Raw genomic sequence first — 24,933 nt, forward strand, 5'->3', positions numbered from 1 at the left:
TCCCAGCGAAACATGATTTACTGTACACCTTCCGTTACACTAGAGGATGCGAAGTGATGACAGATTTCCAGTTTCTGTATTTTCAGGTTTGTTTTATAACTGCATGGGTGCCGGCAGTCCGGCACACTTTTCTGAAAGCTGTTGTGTAACTCCGCCAAGCACGAGAGCACTATTTTCCATGTTTTTGTCATTTGCTAAAAGTTGGATTTGAATAAATGCTTATGTTTGTAGTGCATTCTTTTATTCTTGGTGCTTGTAGCATTCTTGTGTCGGTGGGTAACTTTGATCACGCTCACAACAAAATCTGCTTCTCGCACGGACGATCAGGCACGTCCGCCTCACTCGCTGTGTATAAAATAAGGGAATTTCTTTCCGACAAAATTCCCGGCTGCACTCTTTACACACTTGCTTCTGCTTCTCTTGTGTGAACCTCTTGATACTACACTACTCCAAACCACAAACTGGAGAAAACTTGATTGCAATAAAAATTGTAGGTTTGTTTTTGTTTTTTTTTGAGAGGTTATTGTACCTTATCCAATGTTGAGATTGGACGGAAGTACTTTTTGCTGGCTGGTAACCTTTTTCCTCTTAATTATATGAACAGAGCCTTGTGTGTATATGTTAATAGTTTCCATACAGGTTTGTGCAGATTATGTGGGGGGGGGAGATTCCTTTTTCATTTCACTTATCTTAAAAAATTGCAACCAAGATTTTTTCCATGTTCCCTGCTTGGTTAGAACAGTTCTTTTACCTCACTTTTTAGCTGTGTAGCCATAACACTAATATGTAGTATTAGAAGTTTAAAAGGCAAATTCATTCAGAAAATCAAGAAACCAGTAATGTATTAACTAACATTTTATTTTAAAAAAATAAAATAAAATCTTTATTTGGAATGCATATATTTTTTCTATAATCATCCTGATAGGTTATGTCCTGGTTGTATTAGAAACAGTGATGGCTAACCTCCGGCACTCTAGCTGTGGTGAAACTATGACTCCCAACATGCTCCATTCATTTCTGTGGAGTTCTGAGAACAGCCAAGCATGTGTACATCTTGAGAGTTATAGTTTTACTACAGCTCAAGTGCTGTAGGTTAGCCATCACCGGTCTAGAATGTCCAAAGTGTCAAATAAAAATCGAAGTTTGGGGGGAGAGATTTATACAAACTCTTATTTGCCCGTAACAACCAATCAGATTGATCCTTTCTTTTTTTCAAAGGAGCTCTGAAAAATGGAATACGGAATCTGGTTTCTGTGGGCCTCTAAGGGTACTTTCACACTTGCGTTTTTCTTTTCCGGCACGGAGTTCTGTCAAAAGGGCTCAATGCCGGAAAAGAACTGATCAGGCATATCCCCTGAAGACTTGCCTGAATGCTGGATCCGGCATTTTTTTCCATAGGAATGTATTGGTGCCGGATCAGGCATTCCGAAAAAAAGGTGAAAAAAAAAATGCAGGCTCCGTTTTGCTGTGGCATTTCAATGCATTTGTTTGACTGATCAGGCATTTTTAAGACTGATTAGGATCCTGATCAGTCTTACAAATGCCATCAGTTGGCATACGTTTTGCCGGATCGGCAGGCAGTCCTGACTACTAAACTGCTTGCCGGATCACTCTGCCGCAAGTGTGAAAGTAGCTTAAGCCAGTTTATTTTTTTGCACCAGTTATGATGAATCTTTCCCCTCCCCTATAGTTTGCCAAATCACAGTTTTACTGGTTTCTTACAGCACGGATAGGGTTTACTTTGGAGGAGCAGTTTAAAGGGGGTGTGCAGTGCAAGTAAATTGATGACCCATCATTATCAGATTGGCGGGGGTCCAATTCCCTGCCGATCAGCTGTTTGAAGAGTCCACTTTGATTTTGCTCGCCTTGTGTCCTCTTCCCTGTTTTCAGACTTATTTTTTTATACTGATGACCTATTTGAGGGTGAGCACCACTGCCTCCTCACAGCTTACCAAGCACAGCCCTGTACACTGGATGTGCTTGGTATCACAGCTCAGCCCCTTTCACTTGAATGGGACTGAGCTATGCCAAGGCCACATGAACGTGACGTCACTGGCCGAGGGTAAGCTGTAAGAAGGCCGTGGCGCTCATTGGAGGATAGAGCATAGGCCGTCGCAAAAACCCCTTTAACTGCATGCCGTCTAACATGTAATTACACTGTACCGCTGTTACAATTCCTCGTCCTGTTCACTTGAATGGGACAGATGTCTCACTGCACTGCCACCACAAGTTAAACGGTTTGCAGTTACTGTGAAGAGACCGCAATGCTCTGCACGGGCACCATGGCCTCTTCAAACAGCTGATTGACCATCAAATTGCACCACTGCACAACCCATTTAAGCCTCTGACAACAATATTTTCATACAGATATTTTCCATATTAAATGCACTGTGTACGTTGACCTGAATGCAGGGTTTCCCAAGTATGGATATCTCCCCCTGCATGCAGTATACGGTTTTAAATGGGTTGTCTCACTGCTACTGCAAATGGCATTTATCATGTAGCGAAAGCGAATACAAGGCACTTACTAATGTATTGTGATTGTCCATATTGCTTCCTTTGCTGTCTGGATTCATTTTTCCATCACATTATACACTGCTCATATCCAAGGGTTATGACCACTCTGCAATCCAGCAGCTGTGGTCGTGCTTGCACACTATTGGAGAAAGCACTGGCCGGGACCGTGGGATTGCACATAGGAAGGCATGCGCAGCAGCTACTGACCCGGCCACCTCATATCTGCACTGCAGCAGTGGTCGTAACCCCTGGATATGAGCAGTGTATAATGTGATGGAAAATTAAATCCAGGCAGCAAAGGAGGCAACATGCACAATCACAATACATTAGTAAGTGCCTTGTATTCACTTTCTCTACATGATCCATGCCAGTTGCAGACATGAGACAGCCCCTTTAACGATGGCGCTTTTGTGTCTGTTTAGAAACGCACTGCTCTGTCCTGTAAGGATCCTGCATGTGAAGGCAATGAGAAATGAAGTTCTTATCGGACACTGGTTTGCACATGCATGGTTTATTATTACACTGGTTTCTCTCCCAGCCAATGATTACTGTAAAGCTTCTATCTTCATGTATTGACTATTAATGGATGAAAACTTGGTTTACATGTGTCACCAACACACCACCTTACATCGTCACTTACAATGCCCATTCCGCCAACAAAACCCTTTTTTATATTTAACCTGATTTGTCACCCCCTGCTGCTTCTGAGGGTAGATCACTTTTGGTGCTGATCTTGATTGGAGAGTTGCCAATGGGAGTTAGGGGAACCTCTCAATGATTTTGCGAGTGTTCAGAATTCACATATGTTCAGAATCGTTGGCTATCTGCCGCCATACCAACCACAGATCAGAAACGGACACATTGTGACTTATGCTTGGTACAGGGCCTGGGGTGATCAATTTTTTATTGATTTGGGGACCTTTTGTACCTCATAACCCTGTAATCATACTGGAGGGTTCTCTTTAATTTATGCTTGTGACTTATCCATTGAAATCTGTGCTTCGCCTTTTAAGAAGCCACCTCTGCAAGCTGAAAACCTGATTATCTTGATGTAAAGCCGCCCCCATTTAACATAAAATAATGAGCCTTGGTCCATTTGTCAGATTTTGAGCTGCCATGGCTAAGTCCTCCGGTCCTCACTTCCTTCATACAGAACTAGATCACATGATTGGACTAATATCAAGATGCGTGTGACCATCTTAAAGGGTTGTCTACTTTACTAACTGGTAATTAACCTTTTGTATGCATAGTTATAGTGTGCACTTTTACCCTTGCCTAAATATATAACACTGTGAATGTGTATGGGAGAAAGAGTAATGCTTTTACTTCTCTGCACAGGAAGGAGCATCATCAAAAATTGTGCTAGGATAAAGTTTTCTATATCAACCGATCACATTCCTTCTCGCTTTCTGATTGGCCCTTTGACGACAAAATAATTGATTACTCCTTCCCTTGCACTAGTTTTGATCCCCCCTTTTTTTGTCTTTTTTTTTTCCTGCAAATGGTAACAAGCAATGATTAAACCTCAGATGTGTAGAATATCTGATTTTCTTAGATCTAGTTTTTCCACTGGTAACAGTAATTTAGATTACTTGCCTTTTGCCTCTACTTCATATAAAGCTTTTTTACGCATCATAGCGTTCCAGACCTGTACCCACATATGAAACATTATGATTAAAGGGATTGATCGTTGTGAACCCGGCCTCAATAGGGGACTGTGGCCTCTACTTCATATCGCCATTTAGTTTTCCGTTCTTCTGAAAAACAGAAAAATAAACAAAGAAATGGATCCTTTATTACGAGCATCAGTTATGCACACTTTGCATTTGTTGCATCCATTATTTTAGATGGGAAAGAAAGTCTTACACAAATCCCCCCCCTCCCTGTGTGAAATGGCTAAAACTGATGCTTAAAGGGTACCTGTCGCCACAATACCCAGTCCCCATAGCTCTGTGTGCTTCTATTGTGTAAAAATAAAACGATTTAATACATATGCAAATTAACCTGAGAGGAGTCCTGTCCCTGACTCATCTCACGTACAGGACTCCTCAGGTTAATTTGCATATGTATCAAATCAGTTTTTTTTACACAATAAAAGCACACAGAGCTATGGGGACTGGGTATTGCGGATGTGCTAGCGGCCATCTAGCAACTCATGTCCTCAGCTCTATACACAAAATCCCGGTGAACGGTACTTTTAAAGAGGACCTTTCATGGTTTTGTATTAATTGTGATAAATGCCTTTACTTGGGGGGGTACCCCCCGCTGATGTCGCCACTCTGCCTGATTTTTTTAAAATATCACTCCTGCACCTTGCTGTGCCCTCCCCGCAGTTTTCAGTATACTAATAGTGAGCATCGGTACAGGGAGGGGGAGACGCCAGGGTTTCGTAATGGGCGTCTCCTTCTCCCTGGCAGTGCCGCGATCCAATCACAGTGGAGAGCATCACAGCCAGGGAGAAGGTGAGTTGTTTGAAAGGGGCAGGCAGTGCAAACCGTGATCACACCTGGCCCTATCAAAGTGCAGAGGTCCTCTAGGTGTAACAGCAAAGCCTTTTTTAAGTTTAAAAGTAAAATTCAGCCTTTCAGGGGAGGGCTTGTCTCTGGGCATTGATGGTGTATGTGAACTGCACTGATTGCTAAAACAAAGTGACACTTGCAGTAAGAAAACTCCTGTCCTCTTCGCATGGCTTTCCCCAGAGGTCGCATGGCTGACTATAATAGACAGATTATGCAGCATCCACTGAAAACAAACACTATACCATCATTGCCTGTCGGTGACCATTTTAATAAGGGATTATGGAAGGAAGAGGCATTTGCTTGTAAACCATTTGTATTCTGAACCTTTAAAGGGTTTGTCCAGCTTTTTTTTTTTTTTTTGTAATGATAGGCCGTCATTAGTTGTGTAGCTTTGTTACTAAAAAGTTGGCACTGGGACTACACTGCGCCATCTGCGTTGTAGTGGACAGCGCTCGTTACTGCAGCACTGCCCCCATTGACTTGTAAGCTTATCCTGAGGTTAAGCCATCACTTAAAAAAAGGCTGGACAGCCTATTTTCTTTTTCCTGTTGACCACTCCAAGATTACCCACTTTACCAATCTATGCTACTGTGCAACTATGCCAAAGACCTTACATCCATGTCTGTGGTTTGTGAGCTTTCTTCTATTAAGCGGCAACAAATTGCATTCGGTTGTAGTGTATGATCAGGACTGCCTTTTCTATGTTCAGGTGTCCATACACTTTAGATAACTGTCGGCCATCAGCTACTTCTCTCGATCGTACATGTGTTCTCCATGGAGACATGGGAATAAGTCACTGCCAGACTTCGTTAAAGGGGTTTTGTTACTTCGGCAAGTGGCATTTATCATGTAGAGAAAGTTAATACAAGCCATATACTAATGTATTACTCATATTGCTTCCTTTGCTGGCTGGATTCATTTTGCCATCAAATTATACACTGCTCATTTCCATGGTTACTACGACCATGCAATCCATCAGTGGTGGTCGCGCTTGCACACTATAGAAAAAAATGCTGGTGATCGTGGGAGCTCACATAGGCTGGTGCGTTTTTATAGTATACAAGCAGAGCCATGCTGATAGGTTGCAGGGTGGTCGTAACCATGGAAACAAGACATATATAATGTGATAGAAAAATTTGTCTAGCCAGCAAAGGAAGCGATATGGGTAATACATTAGTGAGTGGCTTGTATTAAAGGGATTTTCCCATCTCAGACAATGGAGGCATATCGCTAGGATATGCCCCCATTGTCTGATAGGTGCGGGACCCGCACCAAAAGTTGTGGAGGGCTATTTCCATCGGCCCCATAGAAATGATTGGGAGCAGTGGTCGCGCAAGCACAGTGCACTCCTATTTCGTACTATGCGGGGAGCGATTGGTGGTGGCCGGACCCGGGGTAACCCGTGGTACTCCAGTCACCAAATTCCCTGCTCTGATCTTGGTGTAGGTCTCAGATGGGAATACCCCTTTAACATTATCTACATGATATATGGTAGTTGCTGAAGTGACAAAACCCCTTTTAATGTCTATCTCCCATTGGTACACAGGATCGGCCTGTTGAAACTCTACAGTCCAGTAGTTCTGAACCCTGGAACTGGGGGGAAATTTGGAGTATATTTTAGACATTAGTCGTATAGTCCCACTGTAGTCGGAGGGTTTGTTTGACTTGCATCTAATGTGTATGGCCAACTTTAAGACAAATTTTTTTTTTTTTGTTGGCTTTCCATACTTTTCGTACAATTTTAAGTGAAGTTCCCCTTCATTAGTTATGCAATTTTTGTAAGTTGTTGCCGGTAAATTGTGTAGAATGACTGGTGTATGTATGTCCGTATGTATGTCCTTATGTATGTATGTATGTATGTATGTCCTTCCTTGTGGAGCCCACCAAGTTGGTATAGGGACTCTTATACGTCAAGCAATTTTCCCTGGGAAAAATAGGCAGTTATAATGTGTCAGTCATGAGAGCAGACAGGTTGCTGAAATCAGTGGTGGTTAAATTGTTAGATGGGGAAGAAATAATAAACTATCAATTCTCACCTTACCTGTATGCTGCTGCTGTTTGGCCTCTGCCTTTTGGCCCTTGCTCCTTTCCTCCACTTCATGTTCTCAGACTCTGCACATCAGAAATAGCTTGGACTACCCTCTTTAATAACCACTGGCCACCAAAGTCACCGACCTCAACCAGTGACTTGATGAGTGGGCAGTCCAAGCCATTTCCAGTGTCACTCATGAGAACAGGAAGTGGCGAGGAGCAGAGATTAGAGCAGCATATGAACAGAAACAGCGCAGAATAAGTAAAGTGAGTACTGATTTAACAAAACTGACACTGACCTAGCTGTTAAAGTTGTCCCTGGAATACTCCTTTTAATGTAGTAGTTTTGGGACCTGTTTTGTTTCAGACTTAACATGTACAGAAAAGCATGTCTTGGTTTTTTTTTTTGTTTTTTTTTTAAACATGACTTTTCAATATATATTATACAGTTGCCAAGTAAATTACTATTTTTTTGACCCATAAGACTCTTCTTATGGGGCGAATGCTGCCATTTTTACATCGCCGGCTGCTATGCTGCACTGTGCGGCGATGTATCAGGGGGAGAGAGAGGAGAGGCTGGCAACTGCTGGAATCATGGCGGGGCCCGATGCAGTCACTGTACTCTTACACCGGGCCCCGCCGCTCACAGCAGTATTCATATGTAAACTGTAATACATAACCTTAACTTTAGTTAAAGTAGCGCTATCGCTTACTATCAAGCTCCCATAGCAGGCAGAGCGGCCGGCAGCTGTAACGTCACTCACGTCCCGCATGCTCGTACCACTTTATGAATGAAGCAGGCGGAGCATGCGCGTGACATTACTCTGCCGGCTGCGGTACGGGAGCTTGATGGTAAGTAGTGGTACACGGGATAGCGCTACTTTTAACTAAAGTTAAGGATTACCGTTTACATATGAATACTGCTGTGAGAGGGGCCCAGTGTATTGGGGGACACTGTTATGGGGGGGAATCTGTGGATGACACATATATAGCCTAAGATGCTATATATGTGGCATCCACAGATCCCCCCTCCCCACAACGGTGCCATCCACAGATCCCCCTCCCCACAACGGTGCCATCCACAGATCCCCCTCCCCACAACGGTGCCATCCACAGATCCCTCTCCCCACAACGGTGCCATCCACAGATCCCCCTCCCCACAACGGTGCCATCCACAGATCCCCCCTCCCCACAACGGTGCCATCCACAGATCCCCCCTCCCCACAACGGTGCCATCCACAGATCCCCCCTCCCCACAACGGTGCCATCCACAGATCCCCCCCTCCCCACAACGGTGCCATCCACAGATCCCCCCCTCCCCACAACGGTGCCATCCACAGATCCCCCCCTCCCCACAACGGTGCCATCCACAGATCCCCCCCTCCCCACAACGGTGCCATCCACAGATCCCCCCCTCCCCACAACGGTGCCATCCACAGATCCCCCCCTCCCCACACCCGTGCCATCCACAGATCCCCCCCTCCCCACAACGGTGCCATCCACAGATCCCCCCCTCCCCACAACGGTGCCATCCACAGATCCCCCCTCCCCACAACGGTGCCATCCACAGATCCCCCCCTCCCCACAACGGTGCCATCCACAGATCCCCCCCTCCCCACAACGGTGCCATCCACAGATCCCCCCCGCCCCACAACGGTGCCATCCACAGATCCCCCCCTCCCCACAACGGTGCCATCCACAGATCCCCCCCTCCCCACAACGGTGCCATCCACAGATCCCCCCCTCCCCACAACGGTGCCATCCACAGATCCCCCCCTCCCCACAACGGTGCCATCCACAGATCCCCCCCTCCCCACAACGGTGCCATCCACAGATCCCCCCCTCCCCACAACGGTGCCATCCACAGATCCCCCATAAGTTCAAAAGCACACCTATTTTTTTTTCTTATTTTCCTCCTCAAAAACCTAGGTGCGTCTTATAGGACGAAAAATACAGTATATGATGACCTAGTGCTGAAATATGCAGTTTAGAAAAATGTCAAAATTGTTTGCCCTCTATTTCAAATGAATGGTCTTATCTGGTTTGGCGCCACATGAGCAGCTTTGCTGTATAGAGCTTTTTCATAGCTGGAGATAGTGAAGAGATTGCCAGTAAGGGTCCATTCACGCGTCCGCAATTTCGTTCCGCAAACTCATTAATTTCTATGGGGCAGAACGATGTGCTACCCGGACACGGAATTGCGGACTCGCACTTCCGGGTCCGCAATTCCGTTCCTGAAAAAAATAGAACATGTCCTATTCTTGTCTGCAATTGTGCTGCGGAACGCACATTGCCACTGTCCGTGTTTTTGTGGATCCGCAAAACACGTTGCGGACGTGTGAATGGACCCTAAGTGTCATACTTCAAGCAGTAGTTCAGTAGCATCAGTGTAGTTCAAGCACGATGTCCGTGCTCCTGCTCAGTGTTGGATTTTCAAGCAGCTGCCATGTTGTCAAGAGACATTGAAAACGGAGCAGCAATTAAAGCAAACGCCAGCCATGCAATACGGAGGTAAGTCATTTTTCTAGTAATATTGAACTACATGCTGATCATTACAGGTTCATTGTCCTGCCTTGCACAAAACAGAATAAAAAAATTAAACCGTAATATGCACTCCAGAGTAATACCAATGATAACCACAGGCCATCCCATAAATAAAAGCTCTCACAGAAAAATAGTATGTATGGCTAGAAGAATATGGTGGTGCAAAAAAATTTATCATTTGTTATTTAAGGGTGGTGTCACACAGCTTTCTGTGGCTGTTCTGTTTTTAAGGCAGCTTTGGCTAAAATAAAAAATAAAAAACTGCCCCAAAAGCTGTGTGTGACACCACCCGTTGTGTTTTGTTCAGAAGTAGTAAGACCTAAAAGAACAATATAAATTTGGTATTGTTATATTTGCACTGACCCTCAGAATAAAGTTAAAATTGCAAACATACCGCAGAGTGAATGCTGTGGGGGAAAAAGAAAACCTTTTTTGAAATTGCTGTTTTGTTTTTGTTAACATGCCAGGTCCCAAAAATGGCATAAAACGTGATCAAAAAGGTTTTAATGGACCCCAAAATGGTGCTTCTCCACACAAAGTTCTCACATAGCTTCATCAATGGAAAATTTGAAAGGTATTGCAAGCCTTCTAGAAGATCATTAATAAATATATTGAAGAGAATAGGGCCCAATACTGACCCCTGAGGTACCCCACTAGTGACTCCTCCAATACTGACCCCTGAGGTACCCCACTAGTGACTCCTCCAATACTGACCCCTGAGGTACTCCACTAGTGACCCCTCCAATACTGACCCCTGAGGTACCCCACTAGTGACCCCTCCAATACTGACCCCTGAGGTACCCCACTAGTGACCCCTCCAATACTGACCCCTGAGGTACCCCACTAGTGACAGTGACCCAATCTGAGTGTGTACCGTTAATAACCACCCTCTGTTTTCTATCACTGAGCCAGTTACTTGCCCACATACAGACGTTTTCTCCCAGTCCGAGCATTCTCATTTCTGTACTAACCTTTTAAGGCTACTTTCACACTTGCGGCAGAGGATTCCGGCAATCCGGATCTGTCTGACAAATGTTTTTTATTTTAGTTTTTTCATTTTTAAAGGTCTGCGCATACACAGATCGGGGAAACCGGATCCAGCATTAATACATTTCAATGGAAATTAATGCCGGATCCGGCATTCCGGCAAGTGTTCAGGATTTTTGGCCGGAGAGAAAACTGCAGAATGCTGTGGTCTTTTCTCCGGCCAAAAAACGTAAGGGCGACTGAACTAATGCATTCTGAACGCATTGCTCTCCATTCAGAATGCATTAGGATAAAACAGTTTTTTTCCGGTATTGAGCCCCTAGGATGGAACTCAATGCTGGAAAACAAAGGTACTTTCACACTAGCGTATTTATATGGTACAGTATCAAATGCTTTGGAGAAGTCAAGATCCATTGATTCGCCATGGTCAAGTCTAGAAACCGATTAAATTAGTTTCACATGACTAAAACAATTGCACAAACGAAGATAAGAAATCTTGTAATTTATAACTGAGAAAAATGCCTCCTTCTCCACTCTCGGGGGTCATGCACACGAATGTATTTTCTGTCAATGTCCGTTACATTTATTTTGCAGGACCCATTTAAATGGTTCTGCATACGGTCCGCAAAATAAAAATGGAAGTTACTCCATGTGCATTCCGTTTCCGTATGTCCGTAACAGAACATGTCCTATTATTGTCCGCATTACGGACAAGGATAGGACTGTTCTATCAGGGGCCAGCTGTTCCGTTCCGCAAAATGTGGAATGCACACGGACGTCATCCGTATTGTTTTGCGGACCCCAAAATACATACGGTCGTGTGCATGAGCCTTCACCTTGTTAAGACTCACTGAAGATTTTAGGAGGTTGTGGGGGTAGTTGGAAGGAGCCTGGTAGGTGGTGAGAGAAGGTTGTTTTGCAAAGTTTCACTTGTGCTATTGATTTCCTGAAAGTCGCTTCTACTTGGAGGTGCACTGTAATGTAAACTGACAATATGTGAAGAAGTTTCACCGTTGTTTTTCTGTGCGTCTGCTCTTTAAAGGGCTCACACAGTTTTCGCAGCTGATGTAGATAATGTCTTATCTGCTGTTCTCACTCCATTTCATTCTAGATTTAAAGAGATCTTCTAAATGAAGCGACACATTCAGTGTGGGCCTCTGTTGCCTTTTTAGGCAATATTAAACATCACAGTCTCTTAAATGTCAGCAGTTGCAACACAAACAGGCATGTAACGTGCACAGCAGCTGTGCTATCCATTTTGCCTTTTATAAGCAGAATTCTGGGGCATCAGTGGGATAGGGGAAAGCTCAGGTGGACAGAGTGGAGATGATCAGTCATGCTTTGCCCTGCTGCACAATTCTGAGGAATTGGAGCACTGTATGTAGAAATCAGCAGGCACTTCTACCTTTACAGCTGCGGGTGCACCACTATAAGCCATTCCAGCCTACCACCCCACATTGGTAAAGGACGGGAGTCTGCACCAGCTCCCAGCACTGACCAGGTCGCATAGCATGATATAATTTAATGTAACCCTTACAGTTCTGGAATGTATTGGATAACACTGACAGCATTATGTCAGTGTTAGGCCTCATGCACACGACCGTATGTATTTTGCGGCCTGCAAAAAACATCCACCAAAAATATGGATGACGTCCATGTGCATTCTGTATTTAACGGAACAGCTGGCCCCTAATGGAACAGTACCATCATTGTACGTAATGCGGACAATAATAGGACATGTTCTATTTTTTATTTTTTTTGTGGAACGGAAATACGGACATAACTAAATGGAATGCACACGGAGTAACTTCCTTTATTTTTGCGGAACCATTGAAACGAATGGTTCCGTATATGGTCCGCAAAAAACGGAATAGACACAGAAAGAAAATACATCAGGCCTTATACGATACATTCCAGAACTGTAGGGGTTACATAGCATCATAGATCAATATAATGCTATGCGACCCGGTCAGTGCTGGGAGTTCAGGATGGGTGCTCGCCCTAACACACGCTGCGAGTCTGATGCGTGGAACTCGCTCATGTGAAAGGGGCCTTAGGGTGAACGTTCTGCTCATACTGTTATTGCAGCTCAGCTCCTTTGAAGTGAATAGAATTTTTTTTTTTTTTATATTAGAAACAAATAATCTTAAAGAAGTTGTCTGCTTATCCTACATTGATGACCTCAGGATAGGTCATCAATATCAGATCGACTGCCGACACCTGTATTATACTGACAATGCTATCAGTGTAATTCTGTAGGAGTAAGGTCATGCAGACATCATTATAGTGCCATGCCCTCCTGCGAAACAAGCAGTGTCCTTAATGTGGAATTGCGCTAATACACGGAGCGTTATTTCCGCACAGGACATGCCCGTCGGAAACAGGCCTAAAGATGTGCCACATTTATGTTAAGACCTCCAGCAAGACTAACTTAAAAATACTACACGTGATAAATCTATCCCACTGTGCTGCTCCCCCCCGGATACGTCTTCTGACAGCAGTCCAGCTTTTTTTTTTTTTTTATATGGCTGTTTGAATTAAAGCTTCTTGCTTTGTTATTCAAGATCTACTAAACTGTGATATTAGCAGAGTAGGAAGAACAGATTTGTAGTTTTGTAAAAATGTCCCCGACTAAGAGTTAGGACCTTTTTGGGCTGCTTAACAAATTAATTGGAAGTTTTGAAAGGTCTTGGTGAATTTTTTTTTTTTTTGCTAAATGTCGGCCTTTGAAAGAACAAATGGTGTGATATTAGCTTAAAATGTCAAATTTTGTTTATACTGGGCTTCAAAGAGAGAACCTTCACATTTTTAAGACTTTCTACAATGATTATCTAAGACTATGTTCACATATGTGGCATAAACTACATTACTCTGGTCTGGCAGATGTGGCCAAACACCGCCTGATCCCAGTTAACTACAATGGGATCCAACGGTGATCCGGATGCTTTCCAGCATAAAAGCTGCCTTTCACCCTGACATTTTATCTGTATTTTGGTTAAAGGGAATCTGTCACCTCCATATGGCCATATACAGTGCTTACATGGCTCTGTAGCACACCTATACAGGATTGTAACGGTATCTTTGTTCTTTTCTTTAGACTTGTGCAGGAAAAACTAAGTTTAATTCATATGCAAATGAGCACTCGTAAGTGCCCAGTGGCGGCGTACACTGTGTAGGTGCCCAGGCTGCTCTGCCTTCTTTTCACTTTACTCCTCCCCAGCCTCTTCCTTTGCCCTATCGATGAGGCAAGAGACTTGGAGGGCGGGCAAAGGCAGAGACTGGGGAGGAGTAAAGTGAAAAGAAGGCAGAGCAGCCTGGGCACCTACACACTGAATGCTGCCCCTGGGCACTTGCAAGTGCTCATTTGCATATGAATTAAACTTCGTTTTTCCTGCTTGTGCAATTCTAAAGAAAAGAACAAAGGTACCGTTACAATCCTGTATAGGTGTGCTACAGAGCCATGTACGCACTGTATATGGACATATGGAGGTGACAGACTCCCTTTAATTCTACTTTTAGTTGAAGAAATTCTAAGTAATATTGGTCCCATTTGCTTTTTTAAGTCTCCCTAAATATTTAGCGAGTAACAAAAATTGGCTCCAAGTAACACAAATATCACAACTACTTGTGTCCTGTAAAGCTCTGCTTCCATCACATTAAAGGGGTTCTCTGGAAATTATGAAAATAGTTATTACTTTATTATAAATATATTCCCAAATACCTCATCAGTTATCATGGCACTTTTTGTCTAGGGAGCAATCGGGAGAAATAAAATGTTTGCCGTCCTATTAGTACACACAGAACCTGTCCTATTCACACAGCAGGACAAGTTACTTCACAACACTGAGCTAAAGAGCTGCCTCATCCTCCTCCTCTTGTCAGGGATTATGATCCTGAATACAGTTTAATAGGATTGTCAGCTGAATCTCTGTAGGAATGGAGTTGATGAGGAGACATGAAGTACAGAGAGGAGGGTGGGGGTAATGTGTACTAGTATGCAGTCTCAATCACCACAGTCTGTCCTCTCTGAATTTCAGGTCTCCTAATGAACTCCATTCCTACAGAGTTACAGCTGAAGATCTTATCAGCTGAATTCAGGATCATAATCTCTGACAATAGAGCAGAGAGGAGGATGAGGCATCTCTTTACTTCAGTGCTGTGAAGTAACTTAACTTATCCTGGTGTGTGATTAGGATGGGTTTTGTGTGTACCAATAGGACGGTGGCCATTTTATTTCTCCTAACGATTGCTCCCTAGACAAAACTAACTAATATAGCTTATGATAGGTATTTGGGAATATATTTATAATCCAGTAATATTAAGGTATTTTCATTTTCTTACTTCCCGGAGAACCCCTTTAACAACTATTCTATGTATTTTTATATCTACAGTATCTATCAGTCTCAATATATTGTACACAATGTGAAGGAGCAGTGAGTGCAGCAGCACCCAGCCCATCTTCAGTTATTACTGTACTCGGAAGACGGATATGCCTTAGGCCAGACACACACACAAGTTGAATAAAAGGAACTCTCCACGCTTGTCAGTGGGAAATCCCTTTCTGTCCTCCACTCGTCTGACAGGATTGCACAGCATTAGGCCTCTTTCACATTTCCATTTTTCACTGATGTGTTCTGTCCATATTATCTATAGACAGCACACGTACCCATTGATTTCAATGTGTCTGTTCACACATCAGTACTTTTTTCTTCTTTTTTTTTTTACGACCATGGGTCAGAGAAAAAAAAAATTATCATGGACCCATGCACTACTTTGATCCGTGATGCGGTCCAAACACTCCGATTATAGTCTATGGGTCCGCTAAAATCACAGGCACATCATGGATGCCATCTGTGTTGCGTCAGTTTTTCATTGACCACTGATAGGAGATGCTTTGAAAATTAATTTTCAGCTGAGCGGCGTCTGTGGAGTATGGATGGCAGACCGAGGGTAAAAAATAGACACAACAACCAAACACGCAGCCTTCATCTTCACAGAAGAAACATCGATTGTTTTTTTTTCACTGATATTAAACGGACACAGAAATGTGAACGTGGCCTTTTACTGATTTATAATGCTGTGTGACCCTGAGAGTCCTGAAATCTACAGAATTAGGCCTCATGCACCCGACCGTGCTGTATTTTGCAGTCTGCAAATTGCGGATCTGCAAAACACGGATGCCACCTGTGTGTGTTCGGCAATTTGCGGAATGGAATGGGCGCTCATAATAGAAATGCCTATTGTCCGCAAAACGGACAAGAATAGGATTTTTTTTTTTTGCGGTGAACGGAGCAACAGATTTGAACAGCAGACGGAGTGCTGGCCGCATCTTTTGCAGCCCCTTGAAATGAACGGGTCCGCATCCGAGCTGCCAAAAAGGACCCAAACAATGTTTGTGTGCATGAGGCCTTACACTGACCTAATGCTATCAGTGTAATAAAGCAGATTTCAGGACTTTCAGGGTTTTGGGCTGTTCACATCTAGTTTTTGCTGTATGTCAGGTGGATACGTTTATGTAAAGTAAAAAAAAAAAAGTATTGGATTTTTTTTTTTTTTTTTTTAGTGTATACGTTTGGATGTACATACATTTCTATTTTTTTTAACAAGTGTGTTTTTGTGAAACCTTTTCTTTTTTTAAAATGATTTTAAAGCATTATCTGAAAAAGGGATACATTTAACGGATGCAAACCTATTGTCTTACATTTCAATCAATCTATTCACTGCAATCTAAAAAATAAAGTACCGGTATACTTTTCTATTGTTTTTTTTTATTCTTTTTTTTGCATGGCAGAGAAACCTGGTATGCTACGTTGTTCTGCCCTGCAAATAAAAAACATACAGAATCATAAACCGTGACAAACTGAGTCAAAAGCTTGCCCAATTATATTTTTTCTGTTTACAAGCGTATCCAGCAAAAACGACATGTGAACAGCCCCTGACCCTGAAATCTGTTGTATTACACTGACAGCATTATCAGTATAAGGGCTCATGCTCACAAACGTATTTTCTTTCTGTTTTTTTTGCAGACCGTATACGGAACCATTCATTTCAATGTGTCCGCCAAAAAAATGGAAGTTACTCCATGTGCATTCAGTTTCCGTATGTCTGTACTTCCTTTCCGCAAAAAAATAAAACATGTCCTATAATTGTCCGCATTATGGGCAAGGATAGGACTGTTCTGTTAGGGGCCGGTTTGACATGCATGTCGTCCGTATTTTTTGCAGATCAGTTTTTTTGTGGACCACAAAATACATACGGTCGTGTGCATGAGCCCAAATACTGTGTGATCCTGTCAGAGGAGTGAGGTCAGGACTGGACCTCTCGCTGACATGCTGCAAGTTTATCACGTTCAACTCGCTTGTGTGTGTCTGGCTTTAGCAACAATCATTTAGAGAGCGCCAGTAAGAGACGTTTCTAGGCATGTTTTCTACTATAAATGTACAACTTCACTAAATAAGGTATATTAGAAAAATGTTACCTTTCACTGTCCCTACACAAAAACAAAAATGTGAGTCATGACACTCACTTTAATGTTTAGGTCAACGTCTGGCTACAACCCCATAGTGCATCTTTAATGGTTGACATGCTGGTTACCACTACTTACTGTAGAGTCGTCACTATTGCTTATCTTCATCGACCTTGCCTTCAACTAAGGTCTCATGCACACGGCCACTATTGTTTTTGCAGTCCGCAAATCGTGGAACCTCGTTCACAAATGTCCTATCATTGTCCGCAAAATTAGCAAGAATAGGACATGTTCTATTTTTCTGAAGGGCAGCGGAACGGACTTATGATGCAGAAAGCACACGGGTGCGGACAAAACCATGGTCACGTGCATGAGCCGTAAGCAGAATTATGTAGGATTCTAGGATTTCTATGTGGACCTTCTGTGGGAGATATACTGGGGACTGTAGCCATCAAGTAACAAAACCTATTTGGTGCATGGCTAAACACTTGATACCAGTTATTGGTTGGTTTACTTTGCAACATAATTTTACACCAGAATGGTGTTGCGATTTTGGTAAAAAAAATGCCATCCTAAGCCACACCTCATTCCAATAGACCACGTCCCCTTGGCAAGCTAGGCCGAGTGGGTTTTTTCATGTTTTTTTTTTTTTTTTTTTTTGGTAGACCTTGTGTAGCCTTGCTTAATTACTCAGTGTGTCTTTCTTGGGTAAGCAGTAACAAACAAGACAATCCCACAGTGTTTGCCACATCAAATCCTGATGAACTGCAGGAATAATAAGCATTACCTAGTGGCCCTAACCTGAATGGGGTCCCGTCTCTACCCCCCTCTGCTGGGTATGTTCCTCACAAGTGTGTATGATCAGACTTGGGCCAATCACAACAGATACGTGTACCCAGTGAGTGATGGCATCCAGGTAGGCATGACGGCACAAGCCTATCCTGCATTGTTGGTTCCCTCCTGCCATACATGCTTGTGTGCTGCAGATCATTGTTTTACTTAGTTTTAACTGAATTATTTTAGTTTGCAGAATGTAAGAGGAAATAAGGGGGCTTTATATAAGTGACCTCTCAGTGATTCCTCGCATTACGTCTGGTGCTCTAAACTTCATGTTACGACAGTCTTATTCTCGGCATTCCAAGCATTGCTTTTTCATGAGACCAGCTGAAGCAGATTTTATCAAATATAGACGTGTTTTGCACACGGAAAGTATGAAATTTCCTGTTACATCAACATAAGTAAACTTGTGTTACAAGAGCGGCCATTTAAGGGATGCTTAGAAGAGAGAAGTTGTGATTCAAATGGGGAGATTATTAAAAACTGGTGTAAAGTGAGAGATTCTTTCATGGACTTTGGTTTTATATTGCTTTTGTTTCTTTTTCATTTTGAATGAGCCTGACCAGCCACAAGGAACCGTCACGTAAGATCCCCCTTAGGGTCCATTCACACGTTCGTAGGTGTTTTGCAGATCCACAAAACACGGACACCGGCAATGTGCGTTCCGCATTTCGCAGACCGCTTATCGCCAGCACTATAATAAAAAATGCCTTTTCTTGTCCGCAGTTGTAGACAAGAATAGGACATGTTCTATTTTATTATTATTTTTATTTTTTTCGGGAACTGAATTGTACAGGGTCCCCTTTCTCGTGATCGTTGGGGGTCCCAATGGTAGGACTCCCATCAATCTGATAATTGTCCCCTTTGCTGTGGATAGGGGATAATGTGTTATAACTGGTATACCCCTTTAGGTGCACTAAAGGTGGTCCTGAGACACTGCACCTCTGCTTAGACAGGTGACATGACTATGCTGGAACCAATCTAGCCTAATTATTCAAGGAGAGGCCGACGGAGGGAGCTGGAGCAGCAGGTGTGCACAGAGGAGGAGATGGAGCAGCCTATATTATAGGTGAAAAGATACTAGCTGTAATTTTCTTTGTCACAACTATTGGAAATGGTTTAAGCCTAAATAGTTACAGTGCAATAAAGAGGTGCGTCCAAATGTGTCCATAAACTTTAGGGCTCATGCACACGAACGTGTGTCTGCCGGGCCTGTGGTGCGGAAAGCAAAATTGTGGTCCACAGTGCACGGGTTCCGACCGTAGGGCCACCGTATGTGGACGCAGGACCCATTCACTTGAATGAGGTGCGCAATCCGCATCCGACGGTCCGTACCACTAAAAAAATAGTGCATGCACTAGTTTAGTTTATTTGCAGTGCGGAGGCACGGACAGAAAACCCTCGGAAGCACTCCGTAGTGCTTCCAATCTGTGCCTCTGTTCCGCACAGTATCTCCCGGATTGCGGACCCATTCAAGTGAATACATGCTGTGCTGCGGGCTGCACTACGGCTGTGTGCACGAGCCCTTAATGTGAAGCTACAAGTATGTTGCACATTAGGCAATAGCCTATATACAGTTCCCGAATTATATAATGTGCTTGGTTTTTAAGGCCGTTGCTTCCTTTGTCCTTTACCAGTTCTAAGTCTGCAGTAGAGGAAGACAGCGTTATTCAATGTCCCTGCCAGCAAACTGGCAGCTCTTTATAGGGCAGGCTAAAGCTGGCGGTCAGTGTGGCATAAGTGGCACCACTACACTCCAGGCACGGCCTGCAGACTATGGCGGGGAGCCAGTTTTATTAGAATTGCTTCCATTTGTACAGCAAGCAACTTAGAGAGGTAATTCATGCTACATTGCCTTACTTTTTACTAGTAATTTTTTTCTCCCTAAATGGACAATATATTACACATGCCACAGATTCTTCATGTGTCTTTTGTATGTGTCATTGCGTTACCATGAGTAAGTCTCCCAACGACTAGAACATACAGTTCTCAATATATATATTTTGTTTAATGGTTTCTAAGCAGTGGCCAGCATATTTCCCATACAACGCCAGAGGCGAAGTATCTGTGTTATATGAACTATATATTATGATGACATTTACTGAGCAGGGACTATAGAGATCTCGACGGAAGGAAAAAAAATGTACTGCCTGAGAGTGAAACAGAATGGAGTAGTTTGGTGTCTTAGGGGTTTGTGTGTATAATATGTATATTATCCAAAGAGATCTGTTAGAAGCCACTTAAAGGAAATCAGCTGCTTTACTTTTCTCCAGGAAAAAAAAATTGCACCTCACGTCAAGACGTCTGTATGCGTTAAATATTTAATACCGCGTTCAGTAGGATATGCTTACAGTTTAATGACTTACATGTCGGCCGATGACTGTGTGGATGTCAGATGGAGGATACATTTGGATATTCCAAATCCATGTTTCTTCTGGTAATGAGTATTGCTGGAGGTGCCTGGCAGCCATTCCTCTCCACCAGTCACTCTTCTAGGACTTCACACATACCAGTTTTGGCCGCTGCAGTATTTCCCATTTATGCAAAGCAGGTACAAACCTACAAGTAGGACAATGTGAATATAGTTTCTGTAGATGCTTTAGATCAGTACCAAGCTTAAAGGGGATTTCCCATCTCAGACAATGGGGGGCATATCGCTAGGATATGCCCCCATTGACTGATAGGTGCGGGTCCCACCGCTGGGACCCGCACCTACAATGAGAACTGAGTCGGGAAATGAACGGAGGGCGCACAGCGCATGCGCGGCCGCCCTCCATTCATTTCTTTTGGGCCGCGAAAATAACCGAGCGCTATTGTCGTCTGCCCCATAGAAATGAATGGAAGCATGGGCCGCGCATGCGCGGTGCTCTCCCATTCACTTCTATGGGAGCAGTGCTTGGTGGTGGACGGACCCCGCCCTCCAGCCACAGCGCTCCCCGCATCGTTCTCGTTGTAGGTGCGGGTCCCAGCAGTGGGACCCGCACCTATCAGACAATGGGGGGGCATATCCTAGCGATATGCCCCCCATTGTCTGAGTGGGGAATACCCCCTTTTAAAGGGGTTTCCTGACCGTTTTATACCGATGCCCTATCCTTAACCACTTAAGGACCACAGGTTTATACCCCCCTAGTGACCAGGCCCTTTTTTACAAATTGGCACTCCACAACTTTAGCGGTTTATTGCTCGGTCATGCAACTTACCACCCAAATTAATTTTACCTCCTTTTCTTCTCACTAATAGAGCTTTCATTTGGTGGTATTTCATTGCTGCTGACATTTTTACTTTTTTTGTTATTAATCGAAATTTAACGATTTTTTTGCAAAAAAATGACATTTTTCACTTTCAGTTGCAAAATTTTGCAAAAAAAACGACATCCATATATAAGTTTTGCTCTAAATTTATTGTTCTACATGTCTTTGATAAAAAAAAAAATGGTTTGGGTAAAAGTTATAGTGTTTACAAACTATGGTACAAAAATGTGAATTTCTGCTTTTTGAAGCAGCTCTGACTTTCTGAGCACCTGTCATGTTTCCTGAGGTTCTACAATGTCCAGACAGTACAAACACCCCACAAATGACCCCATTTCGGAAAGTACACACCCTAAGGTATTCGCTGATGGGCATAGTGAGTTCATAGAACTTTTTATTTTTTGTCACAAGTTAGTGGAAAATGATGATTTTTTTTAAATTTATTTTCTTTTCTTACAAAGTCTCATATTCCACTAACTTGTGACAAAAAATAAAAACTTCCATGAACTCACTATGCCCATCAGCGAATACCTTGGGGTGTCTTCTTTCCAAAATGGGGTCACTTGTGGGGTAGTTATACTGCCCTGGCATTCTAGGGGCCCAAATGTGTGGTAAGTAGTTTGAAATCAAAATGTGTAAAAAATGACCGGTGAAATCCGAAAGGTGCTCTTTGGAATGTGGGCCCCTTTGCCCACCTAGGCTGCAAAAAAGTGCCACACATGTGGTATCGCCGTACTCAGGAGAAGTTGGGGAATGTGTTTTGGGGTGTCATTTTACATATACCCATGCTGGGTGAGAGAAATATCTTGGTCAAATGCCAACTTTGTATAAAAAAATGGTAAAAGTTGTCTTTTGCCAAGATATTTCTCTCACCCAGCATGGGTATATGTAAAATGACACCCCAAAACACATTCCCCAACTTCTCCTGAGTACGGAGATACCACATGTGTGACACTTTTTTGCAGCCTAGGTGGGCAAAGGGGCCCATATTCCAAAGAGCACCTTTCGGATTTCACTGGTCATTTTTTACACATTTTGATTTCAAACTTCTTACCACACATTTGGGCCCCTAGAATGCCAGGGCAGTATAACTACCCCACAAATGACCCCATTTTGGAAAGAAGACACCCCCAGGTATTTCGTGATGGGCATAGTGAGTTCATGGAAGTTTTTATTTTTTGTCACAAGTTAGTGGAATATGAGACTTTGTAAGGGGAAAAAAATAAAATAAAAAAATCATCATTTTCCGCTAACTTGTGACAAAAAATATAAAATTCTAGGAACTCGCCATGCCCCTCACGGAATACCTTGGGGTGTCTTCTTTCCAAAATGGGGTCACTTGTGGGGTAGTTATACTGCCCTGGCATTTTCCAGGGGCCCTAATGTTTGGTAAGTAGGTAAATGACCTGTGAAATCCTAAAGGTGCTCTTTGGAATGTGGGCCCCTTTGCCCACCTAGGCTGCAAAAAACTGTCACACATGTGGTATCGCCGTATTCAGGAGAAGTTGGGCAATGTGTTTTGGGGTGTCTTTTTACATATACTCATGCTGGGTGAGAGAAATATCTCGGCAAACGACAACTTTTCCCTTTTTTTTTTTTATACAAAGTTGGCATTTGATATTTATCTCACCCAGCATAGGTATATGTAAAATGACACCCCAAAACACATTGCCCAACTTCTCCTGAGTACGGCGATACCACATGTGTGACACTTTTTTGCAGCCTAGATGCGCAAAGGGGCCCACATTCCTTTTATGAGGGCATTTTTGGACATTTGGATCCCAGACTTCTTCTCACGCTTTAGGGCCCCTAAAATGCCAGGGCAGTATAAATACCCCACATGTGACCCCATTTTGGAAAGAAGACACCCCAAGGTATTCAATGAGGGGCATGGCGAGTTCATAGAAATTTTTTTTTTTTTGGCCCAAGTTAGCGGAAATTGATTTTTATTTATTTTTTTCTCACAAAGTCTCCCTTTCCGCTAACTTGGGACAAAAATTTCAATCTTTCATGGACTCAATATGCCCCTCACGGAATACCTGGGGGTGTCTTCTTTCCGAAATAGGGTCACATGTGGGGTATTTATACTGCCCTGGCATTCTAGGGGCCCTAAAGCGTGAGAAGAAGTCTGGAATATAAATGTCTAAAAAAATTTTACGCATTTGGATTCCGTGAGGGGTATGGTGAGTTCATGTGAGATTTAATTTTTGGACACAAGTTAGTGGAATATGAGACTTTGTAAGAAAAAAAAAATAATTTCCGCTAACTTGGGGCAAAAAAATGTCTGAATGGACAGAGGGGTGAAAATGTAAGGACAGAGGGGTGATCAATGACAGGGGGGTGATCAATGACAGGGGGGTGATCAGGGAGTCTATATGGGGTGATCACCCCCCTGTCATTGATCACCCCCCCTATAAGGCTCCATTCAGATGTCCGTATGTGTTTTGCGGATCCGATCCATGTATCCGTGGATCCGTAAAAATCATACGGACATCTGAATGCAGCATGACAGGGGGGGTGATCAATGACAGGGGGGTGATCAGGGAGTCTATATGGGGTGATCACCCCCCCCTGGAAGGCTCCAGGGAGACGCCTGTATGTGTTTTGCGGATCCGATCCATCTATCAGTGGATCCGTAAAAATCATGCGGATGTCTGAATGGAGCTTTACAGGGGGGTGATCAATGACAGGGGGGGTAATCAATGACAGGGGGGTGATCAGGGAGTCTATATGGGGTGATCACCACAGTCATTGATCACGCCCCTGTAAGGCTCCATTCAGACGTCCGTATGCGTTTTGCGGATCCGATCCATCTATCAGTGGATCCGTAAAAATCATGCGGACGTCTGAATGGAGCTTTACAGGGGGGTAATCAATGACAGGGGGGTGATCAGGGAGTCTATATGGGGTGATCACCACAGTCATTGATCACGCCCCTGTAAGGCTCCATTCAGACGTCCGTATGCGTTTTGCGGATCCGATCCATCTATCAGTGGATCTGTAAAAATCATGCGGACATCTGAATGGAGCTTTACAGGGGGGTGATCAATGACAGGGTGGTAATCAATGACAGGGGGGTGATCAGGGAGTCTATATGGGGTGATCAGGGGTGATCAAGGGTGAATAAGGGGTTAATAAGTGACAGGGGGGGGGGGGTGTAGTGTAGTGGTGCTTGGTGCAACATATTACTGAGCTACCTGTGTCCTCTGGTGGTCGAGCCAAACAAAAGGGACCACCAGAGGACCAGGTAGCAGGTATATTAGACGCTGTTATCAAAACAGCGTCTAATATACCTGTTAGGGGTTAAAAAAAACACATCTCCAGCCTGCCAGCGAACGATCGCCGCTGGCAGGCTGGAGATCCACTCTCTTACCTTCCGTTCCTGTGAGCGCGCGCGCCTGTGTGGGCGCGTTCACAGGAAATCTCGGCTCACGCGAGATGACGCCAATCGGCGTTAGTGTGACCTGGGAGCGCCGCAGAAATGACGCCTTTCGGCGTTAGTGTGACGGTAAGTGGTTAAGATAGACAATTAGTATGTGATCATCTGGGGTGTCTGACACCCAGGACCTCCTTTTGACCATCTGTTTGAGGGGGAGTCATCACAGCTTGCCAAGCATAGTGCAGTACATTGTATAGCGGCTGTGCTAGGTATCACCGCTCGGTCCCATTCCCATGAAAGTGACGTCACTGGCCTAAGCAAGAAGGCCACATAACTGACTGCAGCCTTGCGGCCCCCTCAAACGGCTGGTTGGCAGGGGTCCTGGGTGTCAGATCCCACCAATCG

General features: G+C 43.7%; 1 protein-coding gene and 1 long non-coding RNA gene across 2 annotated transcripts in view; one reads left to right on the forward strand and one right to left on the reverse strand.

The window, feature by feature from the left end:
* LOC121002713 overlaps nucleotides 1-24,933 on the reverse strand; it is a 471,797-nt gene that overhangs the window by 252,546 nt on the left and 194,318 nt on the right. The gene's annotated exons all lie outside the window — the stretch shown is intronic.
* DNAJB6 (DnaJ heat shock protein family (Hsp40) member B6) overlaps nucleotides 1-24,933 on the forward strand; it is a 106,419-nt gene that overhangs the window by 60,266 nt on the left and 21,220 nt on the right. The gene's annotated exons all lie outside the window — the stretch shown is intronic.

This window comes from Bufo bufo, chromosome 5 (assembly GCF_905171765.1).
Source record: "Bufo bufo chromosome 5, aBufBuf1.1, whole genome shotgun sequence".
Taxonomy (NCBI): domain Eukaryota; kingdom Metazoa; phylum Chordata; class Amphibia; order Anura; family Bufonidae; genus Bufo; species Bufo bufo.